This window comes from Temnothorax longispinosus, chromosome 3 (genome assembly GCF_030848805.1).
Source record: "Temnothorax longispinosus isolate EJ_2023e chromosome 3, Tlon_JGU_v1, whole genome shotgun sequence".
NCBI lineage: Eukaryota > Metazoa > Arthropoda > Insecta > Hymenoptera > Formicidae > Temnothorax > Temnothorax longispinosus.
The window spans coordinates 14,079,381-14,090,889 of record NC_092360.1 but is presented as its reverse complement, the minus strand read 5'-3'; the positions used below and the strand labels follow the sequence as shown (position 1 = coordinate 14,090,889).

The 11,509-nt window shown below is 38.6% G+C and overlaps 1 long non-coding RNA gene across 1 annotated transcript; it reads right to left on the bottom strand.

Moving 5' to 3' along the window:
• Positions 1–4,274: 4,274 nt before the first annotated feature.
• Positions 4,275–11,073, bottom strand: LOC139810580 (uncharacterized). Its single transcript, XR_011731437.1, has 3 exons — positions 9,011–11,073; positions 8,224–8,784; positions 4,275–7,859 (listed from the first exon to the last, which is right to left on the bottom strand). It is a non-coding gene; the product is annotated as an uncharacterized lncRNA (long non-coding RNA).
• Between the last annotated feature and the right edge of the window lie 436 nt (positions 11,074–11,509).

Below are 11,509 nucleotides of genomic sequence, written 5' to 3'. Positions count from 1 at the left end.
GTTATCATCGGTCATTCGTTTAGCAGTAATCATCTTCATCGATCTAAGTTGCATCAAGAAATTAGCGTCAGAGAAGCGAGGAAGAATGAGCGATCGAGAGCGAGCGAGAGAGAGAGAAAGAGAGAGAGAGAGAGAGAGAGAGAGAGAAGCGAGAAAACGGTCATTTCAATTTCCAAAAGGTTCTCAGTGAGTTATTGTATTATGTCATTTAAAATACAGTGTGTTATCGTTCAAATTTTTAAATGCGTATTATGTATTATTTTGTAACATGAATTTAACAAGAGAGAATAATTTGATAAACATTGACAATCTTATACAGCTTTTTCTGTGTTTCTGTAATCGTGTAAGAGTTTATCCTTTTTAGCCGTCGATTCGCTATAACCGTTTATAGTTTATACCTTCTATTTCGTTAATTATGTTTTTCTTTAGATACACAATATTAACATCTCTTGCATATTTAATATGCTTTGTTCAATATGCTTTGTTTCTTTAAATGTTCTTATCTTTATAATCTTATAACAAAAGCGAACGAATAAAACAAATAAAAATAAATACAAAAAAATTAGTACAATAGCGACAGTAGAATGGCGGTCGTGGAATTTAACTAATCACTATAATCGATCGCGTAGCAAAAGAAGCAAAAACGTTTAGCGATATTGTTGATAGACTGTGTTATCTCTTAACCGATCAAATTATTATCGCGCCATTTTATTTCACAGTGAGGTAACTGCGCACAAACTGTGCAACACTTTAATTTATACGTTGTTACGTCGTTTTTGAAATATAGTTATCGTGCGGTTACGGCTAGTATAAGACTGTTGTTTGAAAAAGGCTCACCGCGCGATTAGCACGGATGAATAGTATCGTATGATATCAGCCCGATCAACGGATCGCGTGCGCTCGATCCGCGAGATCTTAATTAGAACGCATGACTGGCGAATCGCTCGTGCCTCCAACAGTCTATAACGGCTGCTGCAGTCCTCGGATTTTTCCGGGGAACGCGGTCCAGCATCCGGTCGATTCCCCCTCGTGCGACTTTCTACGCGCGATATAATTAAGTCGCACGGGTGCACTTCCGCCGTGGATGCAATTATGCTGGATTGCGCGAGGCGTACCTGCGATTAACGATCGCGCGAACTACGGACACTGTTCGCCACCGAAGTGGTCGATAAATAACGGATATTAATTTCTACACCACGGTATCACAATATATCTCGACGTTTTTAACGAACCAACTATAAATATGCCGCGCGTATTAAACCCGGGAGCCCTATGTCGCAAATGCATGCGCGGATCGATTTATTTTCTACAACGTAACAGAGCAACATTGAAGTTTGGATTAATCTCCTGAATCTCTCTCTCTCTCTCTCTCTCTCTCTCTTTCTCTTTCTCTCTCTTTCATATATCATGGATTACATTCTTAATTCTGTGCATGTTTCTTAGTGTATTTCTAATGTACCGGCTGGTATGAAAATTGGCATTGAATGATTATCTGCCTGTTCGATTCTAGGACATCATGCACGTAGAACTGTATAATTTTCATTTTCGTTGAGTGGTAATATATAACATGTTGTTAAATTTATCTAAAATATATGAGTGATATTAATCTGCAGTAGATATTACCTTTAGATGATGCTTAATTATTAATATTACTTATGTGTGTCTCGTATCGCGTATACTTTAGTTACACTTTAGTTTTAGAAACATACATATAGGATACGATATAAGAATATATGATTAACATAAAACAGTATAGAGAAAGAGAAATAGAAAGAGAGTGAGAGAGAGAGAGAGAATAAAAATATAAGGAGAAACACCCTCTTATTAATATTACTTGAGACTACTTACTTCAGATTTATTCTTTTAGCGGTATTATATATATTATATATGCTAAACTGGTATGTAATCACACATTGGAAAAAAAAAGAAAAAAGTACAAAAAATTTGGCTGCAAAAGGAACAAAGCAATTATCTTTACATGTAAATATGGGCGCGCGTCCACACTTGTGATACAGTTAACATACGTTAAACAGAATTACATCCGCACTGAGAAAGGAAACCGCAAAGAAATCTGCATAAAATAAAGAAACGAACGGAATTAAATCATTAAATCATTACTTCCGTTGACTTTACATTGCGTGTCATGGCGTTGTTACTTCATAAACACCATTCACGAGAGGTGGGAAAAAAAACGATGTCGATCGAGGAGACGCTCTGGTGCGAAGACCCGCCGCAAGCATCCTCGCGAGTCTCGTCTCGTTTCATCTCGGCTCGGCTCGGCTCGGCTCAGCTCAGCTCAGCAGGTTGTAATTGCCCACAGGGACTTTTAATCGATCGGTCAATTCTACAGCGTCGAAAGAGACGATTTTATGGCGATGTACACGCTCATTACGTGACTCGTGCACCATGTATATATATCCCGCAGCCTAGCTGCCATGCGTGTACGTCCGTCGGCTGACCAGGTGTTGGTTCGCGCTCACCGGGAGTTCGATACTAACCGCTCTATGTACATCATTATGGCAAAATCATCCGTGGCAAAATAAAGGCCCATTTTGTCCACGGAACGATCTCCTCGCCCCTCTCTCTCTCTCCCTCCCTTTCTCCCTCCCTCTTTCTTTCTCTCTTTCTTTTTCTCCGGTTTTCTCTTTTTTTCCCTCTTTACCCTCTTCTTTTTTCCTTTTTCTGTTGCGAGGCGATAGCCGACTATCGGAACTATCCGGACCGAGCCGAAAATCTTTTTTTTTACATCCCATATGATTTATCAAGATTTCGCCGAATGCATCGCCAATCTTCACGAAGCCTTATAATTCGCTAAATCGAAAAAGAGATATTTTTTTATGTCTTTTCAAAAATAACGTATATATTCACACATAGTCTGTATGCGTCAAGCTTATTAGCGTTTTGCTGTTTAAAGTTGTAATTTCTCTTCAGAAAACGAAATATTGTAGAACAATAACAGAAAATGTTACATGAATAAGTTGCATAGTTCCGAATTGTCAGGGCAAATTAAAAAACAGAATTAAACCCGTCGAATATTATTGAGATATTCATTGAAATAAAACTATAAAATTGATATCAATTCGGATACTATCGAACAGATTTTTTCATGTGAGATGCTGACGAATCGGACTCACGTGTGACGTAGTTTTTTTAAACAAACTATTGAAACGCGACGAGACGAAGGCAAACGGAACAACACGCACGTGGTGCGTGCTCTCGGCACGTTTCTCTCTCGAGTATTTTGATAAGGCGACAGAGCTCGTCGACTCGTCGACTGCATTGTCGTACGCACATGACAGAACCTAAGAGATTTACATAATTAGAGTGCTATTATTTTTTCAGGTACCGTCATCGAGTAGCCGATTTTTGCGACATGTGCGCAAAGAAAATAGAAAATACCGCTATTTTCTTTTACAAACACGTGTCATTTGATAAATAATATTCCAAGCATTAATGCGTATTAGGCATCTTTTCATTAAGTTTTTAATTTTAGGTTTTCAATTTTTTCGTAATGTAAACCTGCACTAAATTTTGGTTAGCTCAACGTTTTTTAAAACAATGTTTTGTGTGTGTATGTGTTCCAAATAACATTATCGCTTATTATTTATTTCCCTTATCCACATCAAGTCTGTTTGATTAAGCTACAAACTACGTTCTCTCTCAACCATAATTTCTATGATAAAACATACCTAAAACTCACCCTCGTTATTTGATCGTCTTGGATCTGAAGGCACCATGAGTACGCGCGATGTTGCATTTTGGCAAAGCGGAGATCTTAGGATAAGGGATTTATATGTACTCCTGCGCGCGAGGAGTAACGGATCTCTCCGGAGGTTCTTCATCGAACACCACGTGCCCAAGTGGTTACCACGACAATGTATACCTACTTCAACAACCTCACGGCTCTTGCACCAATCCGGAAACGGAAGGCGGCCCTCCTAGCGAAGCAAGGGAGAGGAAGGACGCGGAAAGTACTTAACCCTTTGTGAATACACCAGCGCGAGGGGCAAAGATAGAAGCAACCGAATTGAAATTCGATCGTCACCTCTTTTCTATTGTCCCACGTGCCGAGAAACCAGCGAGCGCAGCTCGCTTATGCATCGTTCGGAATTTTGCTGATACTACTTTCATCAATTGCAGATGTCTGTTCTTCTGTTGTACATATACTGTATTTGGTCTTTTCCTATATAAGTAAAACGAAATTTATAATACACATATCTAGGATAGGAGAATGACATGTACAAATAATGCCACTCAGAGATATTATTCCAGACAAGATTTATTAAATACAATCGGCGCCGGCGTGGCTTGCATTCAGAGCTTTTCTTTCAAAGCATACGTAATGCGGAAGTATCTCACAAATATGCTTTATACAGTTTGTTTATGCACAGCACAATTATTAATACGGATTACGACGTTCGTTACGCGTTCGTTACGCTATAATCTCTTTGCGATCTATTTTTGAATAATCCCACGCGTAAACCAACAAATAGAAGCAGCTGTTAACGTCTATGTCACAAGCACGCGTGCGTTTGCTTCAATATAAGGCAGCCAAATGAAGAAAACTTCATTGAGGAATTCAGTCAAGACATTCCTCTTTTGGAAACGACTCTTCGAAGTTGTCAACTGATGCATAATGAAGTTTCAGACTAAAGAGCTCACTCTTTAGTCTAAAAGATTATTCGAATAAGTAAAAAATTCTATTGACGAACTTGCGACATAAAACGATCAAAGCAGCTCTTATCTGGCCAAAGAAGTTCTCTGGCCGCATTGTATGAATTGTGCCATGCATTCTTATTTTCGAATGTTATTGCTGAATCCTGAATCATATTATTTAAAATCAGGTCAACAGAAAGTTTTGTCGATCACAATAAGACTTTAAACAAAAGAGCAATATAATCGTTAACTTTCGTAAGAATATATTTTTTAATTTGAATTGAAAAAGATTATTCCACGACATAATATAAATTTATACCAAGTATATTAACACACGTTGACTGCCACGTGAATTTATACGTTTTACCTTGAGGTCCAGTAAAATTTTCATTATCATAATCATTATATGATAAAATATTGTAGTACGTTCGCATTTTTACTTAATATTATTATATCTAGCTGTCTGTGTTATCTGAAAATTGATATTAGATAATGTCTATTTTTTACAAGCGTTTCTTTAAGAATTTGGTAACACCGGTCATCGGTAACTGTCATGGCTCCACTGATTGTGAGAAGGCAGGTGCCGGTCACAGGTGGTCACCATAGCAGTCAACGTGTTAACAAACGATATTTTTTCCTCTATTCTACTTTTTAATTTAGTATCTCCTGTTGGACGCGGAAGTAAAAGGGCGTTGAAAAACCTGTTGAAAATCTAGATCTGTGGTCTTTGAGATAGAGCAGGGCATACCGCAGGCAAAAAATTGTATGGCAAACACTACAATCCTAGTGACAATCCTTTTCAACTATCGAAAAATGCAGATGATCGCATTTTCCACGCTTTTGAACTGTCCTCTCGCGCAAAACATTTTACCCGTTGATCGCTGAGGATCAACCGAGGATCATTCGAAAGAAAAAGAGAGATCCCCTTTGAAGACGCACTGTACCGTCGAGAAACCACCTGGTGCGGGTCCTGGTCGTGGATCGGCTTTCACGCGCAATAAGATCGCCCTTTCCGATTAACGAAACCATTATCTCCCTAATCGGAAAAGAGTTCGACGGCCAGATCTGGTATCGCGCTTTTATAGGCTTTTATAGGCCGGAGTACATACAATAAATGCCACAGTTACAAATCTCGCATATATAATATCTCGCCAGAAAAATAATGCGTTTTGTAAATAACAATACTTCAATATTGGAAGATCTTGCCGCTTTTTCCTATATACCCTCCGAAAATGTAGTAAAAATCATCTTTAAAGAAAATATAGTTTGAAATAATTAATTTTTTCATTCTGTATCATTGTCATATTAATATCGGTAAATAATTTCATCGACTTTGATTATTAATTGGAAATTATAAATTAATTATATCTAAATAAACATTCATACTTTGTACCCATTAATAAAGTGTATTTAGGTAAAGATAAAACTCTTGGTAAACGTACAATGATACACTAGAATTTCGCAAGCTAGGTAAGATGTGCATGAAAAAGAATTATCAAACGAGACACATTGTTGCAAATTGTCGCTTTATTTACTAAATTAATTTATTAACTATATATACATATACGTGCACGTATATATGTACGTAAACGTATTCCGAGATAGGCAAAAAGAGAAAAGAAAGAAAGAAAGAAGTAGTGGAACAGGAAGCGGTGGAGACTCGGCTAACTTGGTGAAGGGTGGCTAATCTTACTCGCAAATATTTGGATTGTCGCATTCATGGCATTGATACATCGAGTGGAATATATCCCCAACATCCCGTCTCTCTCGTAGAATGAACCGGGGAAAGGTGAAAAGTGTAGGGAAAGCGAATCACCAATCGCCGCGTGAACGCGAGACAGCCGCGTGTTTACATTGCGTTCCGCTCGTTGCGATTGAAAACGCACCAGAGAATTTCGGTATTAAGATGCTCGAGATAGGCTTGTACCGATTGCAGACCGGTACGGACGAAACTATTTTCGGGATATCGGCGATCTGCTAATACTAATAATGGGATGAAAACTCCAGTCGGCAGATGTAATTGAGAGTCGAGTCGAAAGTAGGAATTTTGCTCGATTGACGCAGCTTGCGCACCTTCGTTATCCTTGTGAGAATTCTCTCGTACTTTTAAATACGACATCGCGGGTGAAAATATATCGCCTTGTGCCTGTAGTGTCGAAAGTGTCGAAAATGTTGAAAATGTCGAAAATGTCGCGACAAGTTCCTATAATATAATAATAAGTTTGTAACATTATTTTATATGTGAGACTCGATCATCGTTAAAACATATTTATTTTTTAAACGATAATTCTATGATGTATATATTTTATAATTGTTGATTGACCATCAACAACTATATGTAAAATATACAGGAGACCGTGACATCTTTTGCTACGCGACGAGTGCATCGACATATATGTATCAACATGTACTTATGTTAATACGTATTTAAAAATTAAAAAAGATCGCGCCGGATCGCGCGCGCGTATTATATTATAAGTCTTCTCTTAAATCCCACAATTCCTCCACTTTTATAACACGATCAGGCCTGATCTCGCAGGTGAAGGGATTCCACAGATACGAGATTGGTAACCGCAGCTATGCGGACGACTGTCGAGCAAACTCGTGATAATCGAGCTCCGGATGTACCGAATGGGATCATCGCGGTAGGATGAGCACCGATCTGCCTTCCTATGTCGAGTAAAGGAATCACTCGGCGAAACGGACTGAGAGAGAGAGAGAGAGAGAGGAGAGAGCCTCCTATACACGAGAAAAGGAGAATCCGGTCCAGCTTGAGCTGTCACGTGAGAATCTCACCGACGCAACGTCCCGCGTCACGACGCGTATACGCGCATTCCATGACCGGGTAGACGTCGTAGACGACGAGGCAAAACGAGGGAAGAGGAGAGGCCGTGAGAGATTAGCTTCTTAACCAAATAGGTCTCGGCTTAGCATTTCCCCTCCCCCACACGCGGCACCATGTCGTCCACCATGTAGCCACGTAGCCACGTAGCCACGTTGTCTGAGTTGTCTCGTCGTTGATTTTCGGCCGTTCGAGAGGAGTAGAGGAGAGATCGCCGCGCGCCGACTGGTTAATCTATTTAGTTTAAGGCTCGTCGATCACGAAACTCGAAACGCGGAACGTGGTTGCACTGCATCTCATTGTCAGACTTGGATTGATATAACAACAGAATCGATCGTTTGCCGCACACTCCTCCCTATGCCTGTAAAACACATATGTCGATTTCCTTTTCACAAATATTGCGACTGATTTGGAAGATAAATCTGAAAGAAAAGTGTCTATCAATTGTAATAAAACCTAATTATAAAACATATGATATATATCTGGTGATTCCAATTCAGCTCATGCCAAGATTAGAGAGAGATTGAGAGAGCGCGATTTTGTGGCACAGAGAAAATAATGTAGTATCATTACATCTTGAATGACAATAACGGGATCACAAGTATGCCACTATTATTGAGGCTCTTGATAAACTCCGAAACATCGATAAATTCATATTATCGGCAAAGTCGATAATTTATCGTGACAATTTTAGAAGCAATTGACAATTCCTTCCCTTTCCTTACCTTTCGCGAGCAACAATCGAATTTTGGCGATCATTCACCTTCCAACTTGGAAGTCATTGCGAGAGTCGAGGTTGTCGTGACGAGTTCCTTTACCTTTGACGGCGCGATCTCTGAGAAAAACCGTCACTGACGTGGCCTGTTATGACGGTATGGCGAGTTATGGTTTCGTGACGATCGCTACGCCGCGCCGCCGCCGAGTGCTTTTAGCTGGGTGAATCATTGATGAATTGGCGATGGGATCGTGGGATTTGGCAGCTGCGATCAGAGTCTCTTCTTTTGCACGATACTCTCGAGCCTTCTCCCTCGCCCTCGACCGCCCTCCCGTCATTCTTCGTGAAACTTAACGTGCATTCGCTTCTCTGATCGCTTATGCAAAACACCATGTATTACAGTCTATTACGATGTATTACGTTGCGGTTTACCGATATCCGCTGCTGTGTGTTTACACTATGCACACTAAGGCTCGACGAAATCATCCTTGACAAAATCCTCGTCCACTATGTACTCCAGCTGTGCATCTTATTGTTATAGTAACGGATACGGCCTTTGACCCGCGAAAAGCTTCAATTGTAAAAAGTTTGTTTCAGTAAATGAACTTTCGTATATTTTCGTATAGGTATAGGTATATATCACGTCACGAGCTATATTTATCACGCAGTTTTTTCAATTTTATCGCATTTACATTGATTGCATTGCCACGCATGTAATAAAAAATTTTTTTTTTATTACCAGATGAAAAGTAGCGCGCGATGGCTGCTATTCACTAAACATTTCATCAAGTACCTACCACAATTATCTTTTATTCTTATCTTCCTCGTCTTTCAAAGGGAAGCGTTATCATCGAGGATATTTCTAACAAGTTGTGTTGCGATGTTATCCAAGTGACGGAACTCGCGATGACATAACTGATGAACCATTCGACCGGTTGATTCAATAAATCCGTGCTGCGGAGCAGGGTTGCGCCTCGCGACGACACTGACGATTAATTCGACTGAATTAATGTGAACCGCTGACACCGAGCCGCGAGGTTAAGTCGTATAGTTTATAGTTCAAGCCGCGTGGCATCGACAAACGGATCTGCCTATACCGACACTCGTTGGATTAAGACACTCCTCGCGATGGAGCATGGAGCATCTTTGCGAAATCAATAATCGTTTTCACGCTTAAACGCTAAAAGCGCTAAAAAGCCAAATTAGAAATAATTCTATTTACAAGAGACTCGCATCCGTTTAAATTATAATATATTGTTCCTAACAATAAGTAGATTTGTATTACCTATATATAGCGATGCATGACTTTTAATAATAGCAACTAATAATGCAATTAATATTATAATTTTGAGACCACGCAAAAGAAAAGTACCTATACAAATGGAAAACTATTTAAGAGGATGCTTAATTGTCCAATCGACAGTGATTCGTCCGGCAATACTTTTTCTGTAATGAAGTTTGCCTTCCTTTGCGGACGTCACAGAGAGGTATGTGACGATCAGCGTGGGCTGTGGGGCCACTTGATCGCTTATTGACCACTGTTGACTCGTGTTGACACCGCAGACCTTAGTTAGGTGGATAAATATACCATCGAGGCGCGGGTCAAGTGGATATCTGCGCATTGCTCGCCCACGCCAGGTTCATCCGAATCGCAATCGCGGAAGATGTTCTTCCACCGAGAAAATTGCGCCAAATCGTACGATAGGCTATAGGCTACATTCAGCCATCACGTTTTCTTATCCTTCTCTTTTACTTTTACGCTATCTTTGTGTAGCTTTTCGTGGAACAAGTATTATATTGTTTTATCTTACTAATATAACACGCGCGGTTATATATAAAACGGTAAACACACTCAGCAATGTTAACATATATTTCTTAGAATATATGTTATATGTTATTCACTCAATGGTGGGACACATCTTCCAATTTCTACCTAATAATGTACGATATTTGTCTCACACAATAAAAATTTAGATAGAAATCTCAATTTTGAACAAATTGCCATTTGATCCATTGATGTCTCTCTTATTTTTAAATTTACTTTCACAATTAATATAATTTTTTGCGTTATTTTTATCCATTTTGCCCCACTCTCCACTTCACTTTCACTTGCAATACCGCTTACAATTATAAAATAAATATATTATAAAAAATTTTCGAAAGCTTTAAAATATCTAAATAAATATATAACTGAAATAAATTTTCAATCTTTTTTTGCCATTCCTACTACGTAAGAAACTATATAAGGCATACGTCACTGATAATCGGTATCTTGAGACTTGAACGCATCGCAGCATCGTAAGCCAGTAAGAGAGCATCAATCTATTTGGATGCTTAGCGAAGAAGAGGCAACAATTATGATATTTGTCCCTATTAGGCGAATTGGGGTGGCGACTTGCGTGACCCCAACTGATCACAGTCCGCTAACTCGCGCAATAGACCCGGGGTCAAATAAGAGCCTCTCCCCCCCCTTTCTCTCTCTCTCCTCCTTTCGCCGTTTTTGCTCCCGCCAGTTCTTTTACCCTCACCCTGCGACATGCAATTCCTCCTGTCGATCATCACAAAATTTTTACACAATATTTTAAACATGTGTTTTTGTATAGATTATACATTATTCATCTCTATGGCATACGCGTTAAATTTTTATTGCGCTTTTAGCCGATTCCACGAATATTTGACTTACAAGAATGATTAATTTGTCTAATTGGAGCGAGAGAGAAAACATTCCAAATCTTTCAAACACAATAATAAAGCACCATTTTTAGATACGGATATATTATACTTATTATATCTTTTATCACGATATACTTTCTAGAAAAATGCAAATATCTTATTAATTTGTGAAGAGGAAATTTGCGTTTCGCCCTAAGTATCTCGTAAAGCTATTAAAAAGTAAATTTATAATTTTTCGGAAAAATCAAATAATATCGTCCATTTAAATGTCATGAGTCTCGAATTAAACACGAAACTTGAGCTTAAGTTAGACTTGATAATATTTTAACAAGTGCCTTTAAAGAAAGCCTACCAATCTATATGTATCATTAGAAGATCTAATAAAATAATTTTTAGAGTAAATAATATTTTATCATTAATCTCTAACATAAAACAGATAATTTTTAATTATCTACATTTATAAAAAGTTTTGTTATAGAAAGTTTTTAACGAGTAAATAAGCATCGCAGCCTTCGACAGATTTTCGAGAAATTATTCGAAAAATTAGCCGAAGAAAATGTTTTTCTTTTTCGACAAGATAAAGAGAATTAGACCACTTTTTAGATATCTAATTCGCAGTAATA